The sequence below is a fragment of the Leptidea sinapis genome, chromosome 5 (assembly GCF_905404315.1).
Source record: "Leptidea sinapis chromosome 5, ilLepSina1.1, whole genome shotgun sequence".
Lineage (NCBI taxonomy): Eukaryota > Metazoa > Arthropoda > Insecta > Lepidoptera > Pieridae > Leptidea > Leptidea sinapis.
The window spans coordinates 1,658,771-1,678,072 of record NC_066269.1 but is presented as its reverse complement, the minus strand read 5'-3'; the positions used below and the strand labels follow the sequence as shown (position 1 = coordinate 1,678,072).

Below are 19,302 nucleotides of genomic sequence, written 5' to 3'. Positions count from 1 at the left end.
TATACACTTCTACAATAAAGTCCCAGCCACTGTTCAGGCATTATCTATAAATAAATTTAACAGTTTTATAAAAAAAAATGGCTCTGTCGTAAATCCTATTACTCCACTGCTGAATATCTAAATGATCGGACAGCCTGGGACTAGATTGTGATTATTTTATAGCGATAGAAATGACTGTACAATATTGTATATTTTTATTGAAAAGAGCGAAAAAAAAAGAATGCTGGGAGAGCTTCTTCTCTCTCAGAGCGCGATTTGTTTCCGAAGCGGTAGTAGTATCTAGTAGTATAAGAAATGACATCAAAAAGAATTCTAAAGAAATCAATTTTGAGAAAATAAACGCCTTTTTATGCCTTTTTTTGTGCGGTGTTTACGGGACGATACAATATAAGGTACCTTCAAAACAAGCGCGTACACTTTCCTTAAAGGCTGGCAACGCTCCTGTGATTTCTCTGGTGTTGCAAGATAATGTGGGCGATAGTGATCACTTAACACCAGATGACACGTCCGCTCGTTTGTCCTCCTTTTCCAAAAAATAATAATAGTGTTCCAGATTAACTATTATCAATTAATATTATTAGGTATTTTTTTTTCTTCATGCAAATAACTATAATTCATTTATTATTACATAACAATTAACTATCAACAATTTTTTTTAAATACATGAAATATTACTGGAGGCAATAAACAACAAAATAGCCCTGGAGCCGCAAAAATAAATGATTAATTTTGTTGAAAGTTTCATAACATAACCGCTTTGTATACGGCTAACATAGCCGCAAGGGTGATAAAGTTTAAGAGCAATGAAGCGTTTGTAATATGCTTTATATTATGAAAAAAGTTTCCACCGTCCAAGCATTATACTTTAATACTTCTTAACACAAATTTAAATGTTATGATTTAAGTTTGTTGGGCAAGTTTTTATTGTTCAAACTCTTTGTTGCGGAGAAGTGTCTTTTAGATTATTTCCCTCTTTTAATCTGTTTGTAAACATGTTGAGGTTTCCAACCAACAGCAGCCAAGCGAAACTCTCTAAGAATTAAGATTTTTTTTTATAAGTTGGAAAATGGAATAATTTTATCAAATCAATGTATTGTCATCGGTCCTCGATAAATCTACAAAGTTTGAACAAAATCGGCCTGTTAAAGTGAGTTAAAATTGCGCCTAAATGAGTCGGTTACAAACAAATCGTAGATACAGGTGAAGCTAATAATTGGCGTGTAAAAAAGCGATTCACTCGATTGTATGCAGTCATTGATAGATTGACAGACGGTGGATATAATCTTGGAAAAAACGGAGATAGCCAAAATCCACTACTCCGAAAGCAACTATTCGCTTTCAAACTTAGCCGGATTACACTTTGTCGCCCAATTGTAATTCTGTCAATAATAATATCTTATATCTCACTGCACGTTTCATACTAAATTAAACTTCAATTTTTACTTAGACAGCCGTGCGTCTTATTACGTAGTATTTACATCTTTTTTGTCAGCAGATGTCAAAGATGCAACTGTCGACGCGTCAATAATAATTATTATTGTTACAGAACCATAAAATACTAATTAAATACATTGCAAAACGTAGTAATTTTACTAAATATATGGCTATTTATTAATTTGATGATGTAACTACATAATTATACAGAAAACGTAACGTCCCCGCTGCGCACTACCTAAGAACTATGGCTTTTTTTATTACGGCAACTATTAGATGCTTGTGTGTGTGTGGCATCTTGACACTCAAGAGAGAGTTGAACAAAGCAAATAAGATTTTGAAAAGAGCGCTCGCACGGAACGCAAGAGGTCGTGAGCTCGAGTCCCGCATCGTTCATAAAATTTTGTTTTCAGTTTTATTTGTGTAATTAATCCCTAAAGTGATGGTTATCACTTTAAAAACATAACAAATTATTTTATTTAAACGTGTAAATTGTAACACTCGCGATAATCAAAGAAATCATTTCTATCACCTTGGAAGCAAATGGCGTCTTGAGAGAGAAGAAGGCGTCATTTTTAAATCGATCTGAATATGTTACGAGTTCAATTCAATAAAAAGTAGGGTTTTTGTGGCTAGACCAAGAATTATGGGAAATTGTCCAAAATGCGCTGTCTTGAGAGTAAATTCCTCTACACGAGGCATCCTCAGTAGATGTTGACTTACCAAAGTCTGGCACAAGAATAAGGGAAATTGTTTAAGAAATAGTAGACGAGAAATTTCACATTAATACAAGCACAAAAATAAACAAATTCTTAATTGAATTTCAAAAGCAAACAGAGTTAAGAATAGGTAAAGTAAAGTAAGTAGCTAAGTAAAGCACTTGTCTTAGAACAGGACATAAAATTTAGATCACGATGAATAACCATTATCAATTATGTTATGTAAAGGTCAATTTATTCCGTGGCAATACTAGAAATACAAGTCTTAACCGATCTACTTTGTAGTAAGTTGGAAACACATTTAAGCTCTACTTAATTGTTTGTTTTGAACTCAATCCTAATTCCTAACATCAATCTTCAGACTAATCCTGCACCCTTTGACTTTGTATATACGTTTATAACAACTTATACACATAACATGAAACATTCATTCAAATTAACACTTTATTTCTTTGTTTTTTTTTATTTATGAAAAAAGGGACCAGATGAGCATGACGTTCAGCTCGTGAAAATTGATACGCCATTACAAGTAGTGCCGCTCAGGATTCTTGAAAAACCAAAAATTCTGAGCGGCACAACAATGGCGCTCGTCACCTTGAGACATAAGATGTGAAGTCTCATTTGCCCAGTAATTTCACTAGCTACGGCGCCCTACAGACCGAAACACAGTAATGTTTAAACATTACTGCTTTAAGGTACCCATAACCTAGCCGGCATCCTGTGCAAAGGAGCCTTCCACTGGTGTCATGGCATTAATGTTCAAAGTCTATTGTATACACTCATTAGAAGGTCGGACGCGATCACGAAACAAGAACATTTTGTTTTAGCAATTATTAATGTAATTATTTAGCCAAGTGACTAAAAACGTCAAGTTAGTTACAATTTTGTTAATTAAAAGTGGCACTTACCTGAAACAGGACACTCAATCCTTTTAAGTTTGAATATGCTATTATTTGGACAGATTTTCACTGAATACTGTCATTGCGTGGCGTTGTATTCAAAGCGCGGTCGAAACAAAACTGAACGAAAACTGCCTAATGTTAATGCCGTTGAGTTTGTTATATGAAAAGGCATAAAAGGCATCCAATATATTCTAACTTGTTCGACTTTTTATTTATTTAAGACTAATTGAATAAAGTTTATTTAACTTTGACTTTAACAGACGCGCAGGCAATATTTACTAATTTTTTTATTATTATGGCAATCGTTATTGTTCTGTGTTTTAACGCATATTAATAAAAGTATATAATAGTGTCGTGTTCTGTATTAGATTGTGCTGTTACATATAGCGACAATCAAACTAAAGAAATATTTCGCAAGTAATTACCGATTCTTGAATACTACTTTCGTGACGCTTTTTTATGTTGACGTTTTTTGTATGATATTATTTTAGTATGAAAAACGCACTAAAATATTAAAAATAATAATAACATTTTATACACGCAGTAAACATTATATTTTCTTAAGATGTGAGTATGACGCCGTTATCAATATATTTTGTCATAGGGATTGACTAAAAGCAAAACTCTATCTACACACTTCACTAACACATCTGTAAAACTATCACACATAAATAATTTAAATTTAGTCGCGCCGTAATGAAGAGAGTGTTTGTCTATTATACTTAGTTTATGATTTTTAGTAATAAAGTCACAAGGAAGTAGTTCAAAAACCAGTAGTATATCATACAAATAGTATATTATGATAGATGGATTTATGGTGTATGTGGATGATGCAGCTACTTTACCCAATAACTTTTGTATTAATTTACATTTACTTTTTTGACTTACTCGTGTAAGACATTGACTATTTGACGTTTGAGTGTGTACTTAAATGTAAATCTTGATATAAAAGAGTGGCAATGAGTTTCTTGCTACTTCTTCTCATTAGCTCAACCCTTTACGAAGTAGCGGTAGATTCAATAAAAAAAAAATTTTTTTTTGACTTTCATAAGTGTCATTTCCGTGACCTACGTGAATAAACTGATTTTGATTTGATTTGATTTGATATATCATAATATACTGTGGATATGTCCTCACGAGGTACAAATATAAAATAAATGTTTCATGCAATGCAAATCCTCTTCAAAAACTGCTACAAAATTTCTATATACAATCCATAAATTAAAATAAATGTATTGATTATACAATTCAAAGAATATATATTGTGAAGCGTTTGATATCATAGCCTAATTAATAATTTATATCTTTCATTGAGCCGGATGTGGACCGGTAGTCCTGATATTGGATTAATAGAATATTGATGTCAAATATACAATAGATTCAAATTAAACAATAAATACATTAAGTTTTAGACTAGATAAAGGATAATATAACACTGAATCATTATCTTTTTTACATTTTTAAAATGATTTGATTAATTGTAATTGATATTTTTACTGCTACGAAATAACAGTTATGAATTCTTTTTGAAATACCTTTTGAAGGGCTTAAATTTTTAAAACATCTACCATTGTAATGTATATTTTTTATACTATCGGAAAGAAGAGATTTCAAAGAACAGAAATCACACAATATTTTTGAAATAGGGTGTTTTTTTAACGCGTGAATTTTCGATTGAATTATTTTTGGATATTTGAGTCAAAATAAGGTAAAAAATAAATATTTCTATTCAAATAAATTACATTGTATTTGGGACATAATAAATAACGGCGCCTATTTCTGCCGTGAAGCAGTAATGTGTAAGCATTACTGTGTTTCGGTCTGAAGGGCGCCGTAGCTAGTGAAATTACTGGGCAAATGAGACTTAACATCTTAGTCTCAAGGTGACGAGCGCAATTGTGGTGCCGCTCAGAATTTTTGAGTTTTTCAAGAATCCTGAGCGGTACTGCATTGTAATGGGCAGGGCGTATCAATTACCATCAGCTGAACGTCCTGCTCGTCTCGTCCCTTATTATCTTAAAAAAAAAATAAAAAAGAAAAGGTAAACATTTCACCAAATTTCGTGTAAATTTATTTTTTTGTAAAAGATAAAAATAAAAAAACGAATAACTTTTTTATTTTTCAAATAAATTTTGAGGATATGTGAAAAAAGTGTGAATACAAAATTTGTAGATCTTTTTATTGCCTACAACTTTGCCATTTAACTTTTTTCTATAGGTTTTACCGGAAATCGAAATAAACAGTTTTTTTTTCCCCTTTTCCACTTCTCAACCTCAGATCGCCTGCAATTTATTTTTCGGTTTACTTTTGTTATATTCTCTTCCGTTTCCAATAGTAGGTTTCATCCTACCACTTTTTTTTCACTATTTATCATTTTCAAAGGCTTCAGCACTGGTCCAATGGCTATAGACTACATTATTCCGTAATACTTACATATTTCTCTATTGACAGAATCGCGTCTGTCGTGTCAGCTAGTTATGTATATGACAATAAAGACTTAATCAAATCAAATCAAAATCACTTTATTCATTTAGGAAATGACACTTTATGAATGTCAAAAATTATTTTTTCTTATTAAATCTACCGCTTCTTCGTTAAGGGTTGAGCTAATGAGATGAAGTAGCACTCTTTTATATTATGATTAACATTTTCTTCGATTTACAAATAATTTCATTTATAATTTAATATAAAAATATGTAAAGTAATGCAACAAACATACTTACTTACTAACTCAAGTTATTACCGAGATACATTAACAAGTTTATATTAATTCGTTGTTATTGTTTAAATGCTCTATATGTTGGCTGTATGAGTTTTATTTCCATTTAAATACCTTAAAAGGTCAAAATCTTGACGAAGTCTAGTTGTGAGCAAAACAAATCATTCTTTTTTATAATGTTTTCAATTTGTAAATACCTAATCAACGAATCATGTAGTCTAGACATTTTTATGACTCAGCAAATAAATTCAAAAATAAGATCTTTTCACCATACGGTTCCTAATTGTTTTTTTTAATATTAACACTAATTTTTATTAATATATTTGTTGTATTTATTATTAATATGCATTTCTTGGCCTTTATTTTATAATATAAATCAAGAAGTTTGTTAATAACCTAGTTTTTATTGCTATAAACTGAATCGAAAATTTTAATTACTCTAATTGATCTTATTATTGTGTAATTAAATATCATTAAATTATTAAAGACTATTTTTTATTTATTTTTAAAACTTGTATTTAATGAAAATCATATATTGAAATTAATTTAATTCTCGTCCATTGGTTGTGGTACAGTAGACATAATTATGAGTTATGAGAGAAATATGATACAAATGGTCTACTTGACCAGCTAACGACAGGGTGTCGAATTTGCGTACACGCACGTGCATCGTAAAATATCTATATTTTTTCGCTAATGCGCTAAAAGCAGTGTAACATAAATATTCAATAACAAATAAAATCTAAAAAGCTCTACTGGATAGGAATCCACTATTTTACTTTGCAAGTCGGTGCTCGGTGGCATATCCCACTCCGTATACCATGAAATTTATCTCTCTTTAATTAGATGTTCTTTCGCGAGAACTTTTTTTATGACAATAAGTGTCGAGACGAGCTGGTCGTTCAGCTGATGGTAATTCTGCTCAGGATTCTTGATAAACCCAAAAATTCTGAGCGGGCTACAGTTGCGCTCGTCACCTTGAGACATAAGATGTTAAGTTTCATTTGCTCAGTAATTTCACTAGCTACGGCGCCCTCCAGAACGAAACACAATACGAACAACGAATATAGTTGTTATAAATATCTGTTTTTTACACACTTTACAAGCTTCACCTGTATGTATGTTTGTTTGTAACCGACTCATTTGGGCTCGATTTTGACCGGCCAGATTTCGTTTAAGCTTCCTAGATTTATCGAGGACTTATGACTTGTACATTAACTTGATAAAATTATTCCATTTATAAAATTTGCAAAAAAGATTTTTGTTAATTTATATCATTTAAAAAAAAATCTTTCACCGATTTATCTAATATTAGGTAATTTTCGAATGCAAAAATAGAATTTTTGACTCAATAATGCAAAAAAATAGTTTTTAAAAACTAACATACTTTTATAAATAAACCAAACTGAAAAGTGGTAAATATTTTGCGTGTTTTATAGTTTTTTTTTAACTACGATTTATTTATTACAATATAATCTATATTTACTTGGCTTTTATATAAAATAGGCCTGATAGCCTGCGTGGACGCTAAAAAGCAACAAAAATACTATGCCTACACTTACCTAGCATGATTATAATATGATATCTATATATGTAGCCTATATGTTGTCTGATATTGCATGAATTTGAATTGTGAATGAATAGTAAGTAACAAGTGTTAATATTTTTGTAAAATTCACCGAACATAACAGTGAAGCACCAAAACAAGCCGGTAAACGTGTAAATACATAGCCCCACGCACACACACTAATACAAGCCGATCGGCCACCATTATATTTGCCATCGTCTGTGACAGATCAGTTTGCGCCGCAATAAAATATTTCAAAAATGCCTTCGTGCGTTGTGAAAAAGGGTAAAAACAATACTATAAAAGTATTTTATGATTATTTAAGAGAGAAAAAAAAATGTGTAACTGGTATCCCCCGTAACCGCACACACACTAGCATAAAGGTGCTTCACTTGCTAATATGACGGCATGGAGCCCTTCTTTTTTTAATCGTCCGTGATTAACAGTAGGATTTATTTAATGACCTGAGTATTTTATTCTTACTAGCATACTTAAAACTTGATAATTGGTATATTCAGTATTTCTGGAAAACAGCGTCCGAGATAAACGCGTGAAAATGTATCTATAGCACGAATGTATCTTCGAGAACGCGTTAATTATTGGATTCTTACGGATTGAACAAAACTTTCACTCACGTAAGAAACTAACTTATTCGCGAACACATGACATAATGACGCATTGACTTATTATCTAAGAAGAGAAATCACATATGACTACAATTAATAATATTCTAGAACTATAATATTCTAAATTTAAAAAAGGATCTCTTCAAAAAAGTTTCAATACTCACAGCTACTGGCACAACACAAAAAATAAACAGTCAATTATTTTAAAAATGGAAGCGGTTTGTTCGATTCACAGAGTATGTATGACTGGGACGATGTCGCCGGCGCAGGTGAATGTAAACGTCACTTACCACTCTTGTTTCGCTATGGTAACCCAACTTATTGCACACACATTGAAGCCAATAAGGCGTTGAAATAGTAACTGTACTCTTTAAATCGGCCGGTGTATATGTGCGTTGAACTTTGCGGTCTATTTGAGCGAAATTGTTATTCTACGCAAGTAGGAATACATTTTTCAACGCCTTTGTAGCGTCTTTATAAATAGAATGTCCCAGTACGGATCGTGTTATTGTCAGCGACACGAAAATGCGTTAAGGATAAAAGATTCTCTAGAATAAACGGATGTATTGTACGATGTAAGAATATTATATTACATTGAGAATGGAAAATTTTACAATCTCACAAGTTTCACATAAGCTCATCGAAATATAATAACTAATGTAAGTTTTGGTACCACTTCTTTTTTTCATGGAAAAAGGCATAAAAAGGCATTTATATTCTCAAAATTGATTCCTTTAGAATTCTTTTTGATGTTATTTCTAACACTACCACCGCTTCGGAAACAAGTGGCGCTCTGAGAGAGAAGAAGCAAAACAAGAAATTCTCACAGTATTATGTGTTTTTTCTCTTTAAAAAAAAAATTATAATATCTCACTATCATTGTTGATATATAAAATAATCATAATCTAGTTCCAGGCTGTCCGATCACTTAGATATACAGCTGTGGAGTAGTAGTATTTACGACAGAGCCATTTAATAATGAGATTTTTTTTATAGATAATGCCTGAACAATGCCTGGTACTTTATTATAAAAGTGCTTACATTTACCCTTAAAGCTATTATAAGTATATCTTATGAAGCCTAGTAGAATTAGTTTCAAGAAATCCCTTATTTCTAGTGTTATAATAATGATAATCACTCAGGAGGACAATCGAGTGTACGGATCACCTGCTGTTAGGTTATCACCGTCGCCCGCATTCTGTTGCAACTTTAGAGGAATCACAGGAGCGTTGCCGGCGCTTTTGTTGGTCATTTAAGGTTCCTATGTCGTAACTCATTCCACAGCTTGGTTACATCTTATTAACTTAAAAATTATTTATTCATGGTTATTGGTAATTTGAAGTATTCCCATAACGTAGTGATAGGGGTGACTATTTACGATAATTTTAGCCCCCATACGCATGCTAAAAAAGGGAACCCTTTTTGAGCTTTTTTTTTCAAATTATGTCAAAATTGCAATATAAAAAATATATTTAAAAAAGTATTAATGTAAATCTTATTTTTTTTCTGATTTATAATAATGATTAAACACTGGGTATTTTTCAATATGAAAACAAAAATTATAGGTCCAAATTTGCAAGACAAATCAGATGTTTTCACTAAAACGCTTGAAAAGTTATAAACTTTATGAAGCTTGATTATTAAAAATTAGTAACAATTAAGACCATTCCAGGAGGTCAATCATTTAGAATGCTCAGTAAAAAAGTGGTCCGTTTAATTGTCGTCAAATTAGTCCCATCCAAATTTTTTTGTAATGTTTTTTTTTTCAGAATATTTGGCTCCTCGAAGGCGTGCGGTTGGCTATAAGACGTCAAACCATGACATACCAACAAGACGGATGTCCTGCACAATTTTGTGTCACTGTTAGGGCGAGGAAGACTCAACGTGGCCTGTGAGATGTCCGGACATAAAGAAATAAACATCTTGAGCTCAATATATTCTTGACAATTTAATGTATGTATGTATAGGCACATAAGTGAACTTTCTAGAAACTGTCATAACTATAATGTTAACACCAGGAAAAAATCATAAACTTATAATGCCTACTAGTGGCGGTCCTCCACAGTGCGGTTTTCAAGGAGCTTTCTTCCTCGTACTACAAAGCTGTGGAATGAGCTTCCTTGTGCGGTGTTTCCGGGACGATACGACATGGGTACCTTCAAAAAAAGCGCGTACACCTTCCTTGAAGGCCGGCAACGCTCTTGTGATTCCTCTGGTGTTGCAAGAGAATGTGGGCGGCGGTGATCACTTAACACCAGGTGACCCGTACGCTCGTTTGTCCTCCTATTCCATAAAAAAAATACTACTCGGCTAAGTCGAGTTAGTAAGTTTTTTGTGGGGCGATATACTATACGCTCTTACAGCAAGATCCCCGAAAATGCTTAAAACAAATGTATTACGATATTCAAAAGAATTGTTAAAAAATATTTATGGTATTACTTTGTAACCATATAACCATTTTTATGAACAAAAAGCCCGCTGAGTTTGTTGTGCCCGTTCTTCTTAGGTCTGAGGTATTATTTTGGAATGGGTGGTAGTTTTCGACTTTCAATAAGTGATTTTATATACTATTTTGAATAACAGTATTGGAATTTGAATAGTCCTGGTTGATTTCTATATCTGGGGTCAGATTAAATCCCTAGTTTAGGAGTTCTCGTCTGTATTATCTGCGTAAGAAATCAAAATAAGAATAATTATAAACGTAACAAATGTAATGCGAAATAATGACTTCCAACAATAACATTAATTAGCCTAAATTACAAAATGTCTTAATTGTTACTTATACGAGTATGTAGTTAATTGTTATTACTACTACTAAATTGTTACTGGTTCTAAATTGTATTTTGTTATGACAATAAGGGACGAGACGAACAAGACGTTCAGCTGATGGTAATTGATAAGACCTGCCCAATACAATAAGGTACCGCTCAGTGTTCTTGAAAAACACAAAAATTCTGAGCGGCACTACAATTGCGCTCGTCACCATGCTACTAAATTGTTTATTTTTTAATGACAATACGGGCCGAGACGAATAGGACATTCAGCTGATGGTAATTGATACGCCCTGCCCATTACAATGCAGTGCCGCTCAGGATTCTTGAAAAACCCAAAAGTTCTGAACGGCACAACAAATGCGCTCGTCACATAAGATGTTAAGTCTCATTTGCCCAGTAATTTCACTAACTACGGCGCCCTTCAGACCGAAACAAAACGCATTACTGCTTCACGGCAGAAATAGGCACCGTTGTGATACTCATAATCTAGCCGGCATCCTGTGCAAAGGAGCCTCCCACTGAGTCCCCCTCCCCTTATGATTGTATTCCTTGTTTTTTTTACATCGGGTTTTGTTTGTTAAGGAACGACCTTAAGTTTAGTTCGAACATGAATTTCCGCCTGCTTCTATATGATCATTTTTTTTACAGTTTCTATGAAATATGTTCCTACTTGTTATACATTGTTAGAGAGCTAAGAAAACTGGCATGTTTTTAAAGTAATCCACAAAACAAGTTTCATAACACATTTTTTGTTTATCAGGTATTTTATATAGATAATTGTTACTTTTTGTTTTTGAATTTTGAATTTTATTAAATTAATTTTTGATGTTGCAATTCTTACTTATTTTGATAAGCTAAAAGACTTGATAACTTAAACCTAGTATAGTTTTGCATTTGTTGTATTAAAATTATCGCAACTAGTCACCCCTATTACCTCCCACCGAGAATACGTCCAAATAATAATACCAATAACCCTGTATGTATATTAGTTTAATATTTTAATGAAAATTTTAGATTCAAATATTAATATATTTTAATAATAATGTTTAAAAAAACAAACTTTAATGGAAAACCAAATCATGTGTTACACATGATGTTACACAACCGAAAAATCAGGCTACGAATGTTAATTTAGGGTGCGTGACAAGCTACCTGAATAGCCGAGTGGTTAGCGATCCTACCTACTAAGCTAGAGGTCCCGGGTTCGAATCCCGGTAGGTGCAAGCATTTATATGATGAATATGGATGTTTGTTTCCGAGTCATGGATGTTTAAATGTATTTATGTATGTTTAAGTAAGTAAATTGTATTAAATATATCATTGTCTTGTAACCCATAACACAGGCTACATATGCGTAACTTGGGGCAAGATAATTTGTGTAAAAAGTGTGTCAATTTTATTATGATAGTTATGGTCTGGAAATTCTAATTCAAATATTAATATATTTTAAAAATAATTTTTAAAAAACACAATTTAATGGAAAACCAAATCAAAAATTTAAAAATAAATTTCAATATTTTTAACTTAGATAATTTATACGTCTAGATAGTCTTGCTGTTGGATAACCGAAAAATCAGGAATATTAATTTAGGGTGCGTGACAGCTACCTCTTACACTCGCGATTTGTATGACACTTTGTGTTAGTGTGCGTGAATTGCTCAAAATAAAGGTTAGATCTAAACTCTATTTCTATCGACGTTTCACAGATGTTATAGTCTATCTACACGTATTAATGAATTAATATTTTTCGATTACGTATAGTGTAATTAACAAAAATGTGTTTTCTTAACTAAGTCGAGTTAGTAGGTCTTTTGTGGGGCGATGTATATGCTCTTACAACAAGATCCCAGAAAATGTTCAAAACAAAAGTATTAGGTTATTCAAAAGAATTGTTAAAAAACGTTTGTGTGGTAAAGCTTAATATAACATAAATGACTTTCTTAATGATACCACAGATTGGGAATGGAGTGACTGCCCTCAGGCTATTAAATAATAAGTTTAATTGTACACTATTACTTTGTAAACACATTTATTCGATGAAAAAAAAAGCCCGCTGAGTTTGTTGCGCCCATACTTCTCAGGTCTGAGGCATTCATTTTGGAATGGGTGGTAGTTTTTTGACTTTCAATAAGTGATGTCACATCCTATTTTGAATAAAAATATTTGAATTTGAATTTGAAACTTGTTAATAAGCCTGGGGTGATTTTTGTAAAGATAAGGAAAGTGCTATTTTAAAACAAACCAGATAATGAATAAAAATTTCAAGGAACTTATTTATACGGGAGCTCCTGACATTATATAAAGATTTTTAATATTTTTGGATATTTCCATAACAAATCAAGCAATGTATACACACAGACTTATTTAGTTGAATAAAATGTATGAAAAGTTTGTAGAGGATATTTGTTTTTTTGTCGTTAATATTTTTTTAATTTATTTTTGAAGTTATACTTCTTTTGGCGCGATGGAGAAAAATGATGAGAGTGAATTTTTACGATGTGCGCGCACACCGACACCTGAATTCTACATCGTGAAGTTAGTTCTAGGTGGCATGAAAATCGATAACTATGTTCAAGTTGTATATTCTAGTATTTTTATATTTAGAACACGTGTTTCGTAACAGTACAATTAAACAGTGTGAATAAATAAATATTATTTTGGTGTTTTTATTAAATCAATTTCATATACAACGGTGATAGTATTAAATGTTAATAATTTATAAGTATATATATATATATTTAATATTAGTGATAAAACTGATTTGAAGAAACTGTTTTGAGTGCATTTATAGATTTTAGGTTAATTGTCGATATGTATAATTTATTTACATCGTTAATTAAAAATTATTACATTATTATCTAAAAAATATTTTTTTTTCGTTTTGTTTTATTTCTGGTATATTTACAAATTTTATGTATAAATAAAAAAAATCTATTCTTGTTTATATTAACCTTAAATGCTGAGTGTTAATACTATCTTTGATCTTAACTATTTGTTAAAATTTGATTTATTTTTCCATACGCCAAAGAAGTATAACTTCTAACGCGTGTACATACTCGTAAGTACACACACTCTTTTTTTTATTTGGAGTGCTGATAAGAGATTTCCAATTATATCTACTATATTTTATTTGGTTTTATTGTGACTTTTTTAATAAACGAAATATAAATTCCAAATATGATTAAATACTTATTGAACGTCAAAAACTAGCGCCCATTCGAAATAGTGTGCCTCAGACCTGAGAAGAACTGGCGCAAGAAGCTCAGTGGCCTATTTTTTACTATAAATAACAACCTATATAATTTCGTAAGACATTTGTTTTGTACATTTTCGGGGTTTATGTTGATCTACTAACTCGACTCAACCGAGTAGTAGGCATAACAAGTTATGTTTGTGCATCGTGTTAACATTCTGATTGTCTTGTATAAAGAACATTATCAAGAATATATTGAGATGTAACAGTCTAAATATTATTTCATTAAATTTTTTGAAGTGAAACTTCTTTAGAATCGTTGTAATTTCAAACCGGATGCAACGGAAAAAACGACAGGTAAGAGACACAAATACAAAAATGTGTAGGATGAAGCTGGCAAAGAATGAGACAGAAATATGCATACTATTATATTTTTATGTATTACGCGAGTAGGTATACCTTAATATATTCTTATGTCATACGCACGACTTATAACTGCATAGACACCAGGAGAACATAAATATGGTAGCAGTGATAGTAATGTCTTTCATAGCGGTTGAAATCAAGTGTCATCCAGCAACATGTACCAGGACTTCATATGCAGTTTAGAGGTTCATGCACAATGCAGGTTTCACTTCTGACATGTGTACTTTGTACACACGCAATTTTTTTTTCAATTAATGATTCTTTAGGAAAACATATATATAGCCTGTCTCTACAATATCTTAACTTCAACATAGTGTCCCCCAGATATGCCTCAAGGTCATTCCATTGTTTTTTTTTTTCTTTTTGCTTTTGTACACAATTAATGAACCTTTCGTTAAATTTATAAAATCTCAGTACTCTAGCGATAGTATGGCAATGAAATAGTGAATTAAAAATTAATATTCAAATTTGGAACATACTAAAGACACATAAAATGAATGTTAATGGTCAGAGATTCACTGTTCCTTTTACTTTTGTTGGTCAAACAGAAATGCTCCGACCAGTTTAACTGATAACCTTGGCTTGGCTCGGCTTCAAAGCGTATGCGCTAGGGTACTGTTTATAATAAATAACATATTAATTGTATTTTATACTAGCTTCTTTGTTTTTTGCAGGACTTTCAGCTGATGGTAATTGATACGCCCTGCCCATTACAATGCAGTGCCGCTTAGGATTCTTGAAACCGAAAACCAAAAAATCTAAGCGGCACTACAATTGCGCTCGTCACCTTGAGACATGGATGTACGGATCAGTGGCGTCTTTACGACATTTTCTTAGGGGGGGTAATAACTTCAAGAAGTCGCCTTGTAACTGTAAGAGAGGGTTAAAGGAAAAAAAATTAAAACAAACACTCTTTAATAACACTTTATTATTTGTAATTTTAAATCTCTATGTAAAATAAAAACACTTTACGAAAATAAACTTTAGGGTTTTAAGGAACATAATGGTAATTAAAAATTATTAATAATAAAGTAACATAAACGTAATTTTTTTTTGTAATTTAATAAAATACTACATAATACGTAAGAATGATACATAATATCACAAATATAAAATAATAATTTCAACAGATAAAATCTAATTTTCTTTTTTTTTCAGTAGCAAACTTATTAATTACCGAATCAATATTAATTTCAACATTTCGGTGTATGTATAAAAGAGCTAACCTTGAAATTCTTTCTTGGCCCATTGTTGCTCTCAGCCATTTTTTTATTATTTTAAGTGTTGAGAAGCTACGTTCTGAAGACGCAACACTTACCGCAAGATCCAACGATATTTACGAATCTAAAATTCCATTTTCTCTAGAATGGTCCAGAATAAACCTGTTTTATTTGATTTCCTGCACCAAAACAGATATTTCATAACGAGAACTAAGACAAATTTTATGACTAAAGAATTTTGTGAGAAAACGTTTTTGAGTCAAAAAAACTTGCTTCCGGTATACTCTGAATTTTGGAAAATTAAATGCGCGGAATGGGAAAGTCGGAATTCTCGTAACAGACATGGAAGGATATTTAAATCTGATTTTCGATACAATAATTGAATTATGACTCTGGGAACTAACTACTACCGAAGATTTGATTTTGTTTTCTCTTTAAGATTCATCTATTCCATTGTTTTTGTCAAACTTCAAATTTTATTTGAAACCCGATTTTCGTTTTTGTTTCCTGATTTCTGGGGGGTGTAGTTACCCCTATTACCCCCCCGTAAATACGCTCTTGGTACGGATGTACAGTTACGGTGCCCTTCAGACCGAAACACAGCAATGTTTACTTCGCACGACACGCCACATATTAGGATTTCATCCCCACCATTCAGATGTGTGGCGGTCCTTCACTGTGCGCTTTTCAAGGAGCTTTCTTCCACGTACTGCAAAGCTATGGAATGAGCTTCCTTCTGCGGTGTTTCCGGGACGAAACGACATGGGTACTTTCAAAATAAGCGCGTACATGTTCCTTAAGGGCTGGCAACGCTCCTGTGATTCCTCTGGTGTTGCAACAGAATGTGGGCGACGGTGATCACTTAACACCAGGTGACCCGAACGCTCGTTTGCCCTCTTTAAATTTTTTTCAATAAAAATAATGTTTACACATTACTGCGTCACGGTAGAAATAGGCGCAGTTGACCACAACGGTTTCCTAGCATTGGCTACCAACCCATAATCTAGCCAGCATCCTGTGCAAAGGAGCCTCCCACTGGTATTGTGAGATGCGTTTAATAACACGGGTTTCAAAGTGGGTCGCAGAGCCCAACCCTTGTCTCTATTATAATTAGGTTTACGGTCGACTTCTTTGGCTTCCAGCAGCCTGCGAGACATTTTTTTTTGCGAGCCAATACTTTCACCCTATCTAACCTAATAGGGCATGATCTGCCACTGCCGAGGTTTTGCTGTCGATTATTTTCCATCCCGTTTCCCCAATGTAGCTTTCCGTGGAATGGTCCGAAACTAGTCGGTGCCCACACCGATAAATCGCAAGTAAAGCCGTATTAATATATACCTACAACAACTTTTTAATAGTTTCTAGCGCTCTACAAAGCGCAGTTCCGGCCACAAATGGAGTATTGCTGCCATCTCTGCTATGGCGCCTCCCAGTATCAGCTCGAGCCATTTGACCGCGTGCAACGCAGAGCAACTCGAATCGTCAGGGACCCAGTGCTCTGTGAACGGCTGGATCACTTGGCGTTGCGTAGAAACGTCGCTTCATTGTGTGTCTTCTATCGCATTTATCACGGGGAGTGTTCCGAAGAGCTGTTTTACCTTTTTCCAGCCGCCGAAATATACCTTCGCATGACACGCCACAAATTAGGATATCATCCCCACCAACTGGATGTGTGGCGGTCATCCACAGTGCGCTTTTCAAGGAGTTTTCTTCCACATACTACAAAGCTGTGGAATGAGCTTCCTTGTGCGGTGTTTCCAGGACGATACGACATGGGTACCTTCAAAAAAAGCGCGTACACCTTCCTTAAAGGCTGGAAACGCTCCTGTGATTCCTCTGGTCACTTAACACCAGGTGACCCGTACGCCCGATTGTCCTCCTTTTCCATAAAAAAAGTCTACCCTGATCTCTCAAAAAGATTAACTCATTTAAAACATTTAAATGTAAGTTATCAGACTACATTATTTAAAAGTGTTCATAAAAACATGTCTGAAATAGTTTTATGTAATACGTCAGTAAGTGGCAATATTGTGTTTTTTATGAGAAAATAAATTTCTTTAACCCTAATAAATAAGTTAACAATGTCTCACGAATTTTTGAATAATTTATTACTTACATAAAACATTATCAATAATATATTATCTTACATAATTTATAAGTCTGTAATGTAATTACAGCTTAACGGAACCCCGAGGGCTTATATAAGTAAGTCACGCTTGGCGTATTATTGTATTCAATATCTTAACAATATTGACCTTACCATGTATTGATGCACTTTCAAAAAATTCCATAAAGTATTCTACAGTTGTGGTAGCTTATGATGTTGTAAGTGAGAGTTGTACAATATTTTTATTGTTATTTTTGCAATCAGATATTTTAACCGACTACGAAAATAGGAGGAGGTTGTCAATTCCCATATTTTACCTTGACCTTACTATCTACCACTATTTGCCAATGGGACACATATGTTTATTTATGAAAAACAAACAGCTAATACAATTTCAATATATACTTACATAATAACTGATAGCCAATCGAGAACGTAGATACGAGAACGCCATTTTTAACCGACTTAAAAAATGGAGGAGGTTCTCAATTCATCGGTATGTTTTTTTATGTTTGTTACCTCAGAACTTTCGACTTGGTGAACCGATAATGATAATTCTTATTTTATTTGAAGCTTGTGCTTCCATTGTTATTTTATTTGAAGCGTATGGTCCCATTGTAATTTTGTCCAGATCTGACAAATTGTCAGCCAAGGTAGGTTTGTAATTACATACATAGGTGAGATGTGCTTGACTCGCACGCGCGACGTGAGGACGCGAGAGGCAAGAGCGGGGCCGCGGCGGGAGGACACCAAAAATAACAATCAATCAACAATAATCGTAACTAGAATTAGATTTATTATTTAGATTCTATAAAAATACGCAATTATTTTTATACTTTTTAGTGCATATTATACTCTGTTGTTTCGAAACAGTGTTTTTCAAGTCCGTTTTTTTTTTTGTTTTTTTTTCTAATACACTTAAATTAATGCTTCTGAAGTAGAGATTAGGTCATTTACGTACATATTACGTACATTTACGTATATAGATATATATCATCTAAATTATAGATAGTACAAGAAAATCAGTTTCTTAACTATTTTTAACATTTATTCAGTGAAATTGTCTCTTGTTTGTTTAAAATAGCTAGATAATAAAATATGTATTAGTCTATTAAATTTATTTTAAGCTTATTATTTGAATAAAATTGTGAAGTTTAAAGTGTTCGTACGGTGTTGGTAAAGAAATTTGAGTTAAATAAAACTGTGCTCTGACGATTCAACATCTAAAACCTTTGTTATGAACTAAAATTACCAAAAACCGCGAAATTTCATTAACGTTTACATAAAACTGAAAAACGTTCAATAATATGTTCTTAAACGTTAACCGGTTAGAATGGGTTCCGGTTTCCAAGCATTGGTAAGTATCAAAAGAGTTAGTAAGTCTTTTGTGGGGCGATGTATATACTTTTGCAACATAATACCAGAAAATATTCGAAACAAAATTTGTTACAAAATTCAAAAGAATTGAAAACGTTCATGTGGTACTATATAGGCTACCACGGATTGGTAATGTATCGTTGATTGATAAATTTAATTGTACCGAAATTTTATAAAAAAAAGAAGCCGAAGAAGAAGAGTTTTCACTAAAAACTAATCAACCAAACTGAAGGGGAAT

The 19,302-nt window shown here is 32.7% G+C and overlaps 1 protein-coding gene across 2 annotated transcripts in view; it reads right to left on the bottom strand.

Moving 5' to 3' along the window:
- Window positions 1-8,249, bottom strand: part of LOC126964687 (protein obstructor-E-like) — a 52,329-nt gene extending 44,080 nt beyond the window's left edge. Inside the window, exon 1 of one of the 2 annotated variants that reach the window (XM_050807959.1) lies at window positions 8,132-8,249. The gene's annotated coding sequence lies outside the window, so the exon portion shown is untranslated. The remainder of the gene's footprint in view (window positions 1-8,131) is intronic. The other variant, XM_050807958.1, reaches the window with a different exon arrangement.
- Window positions 8,250-19,302: the final 11,053 nt, after the last annotated feature.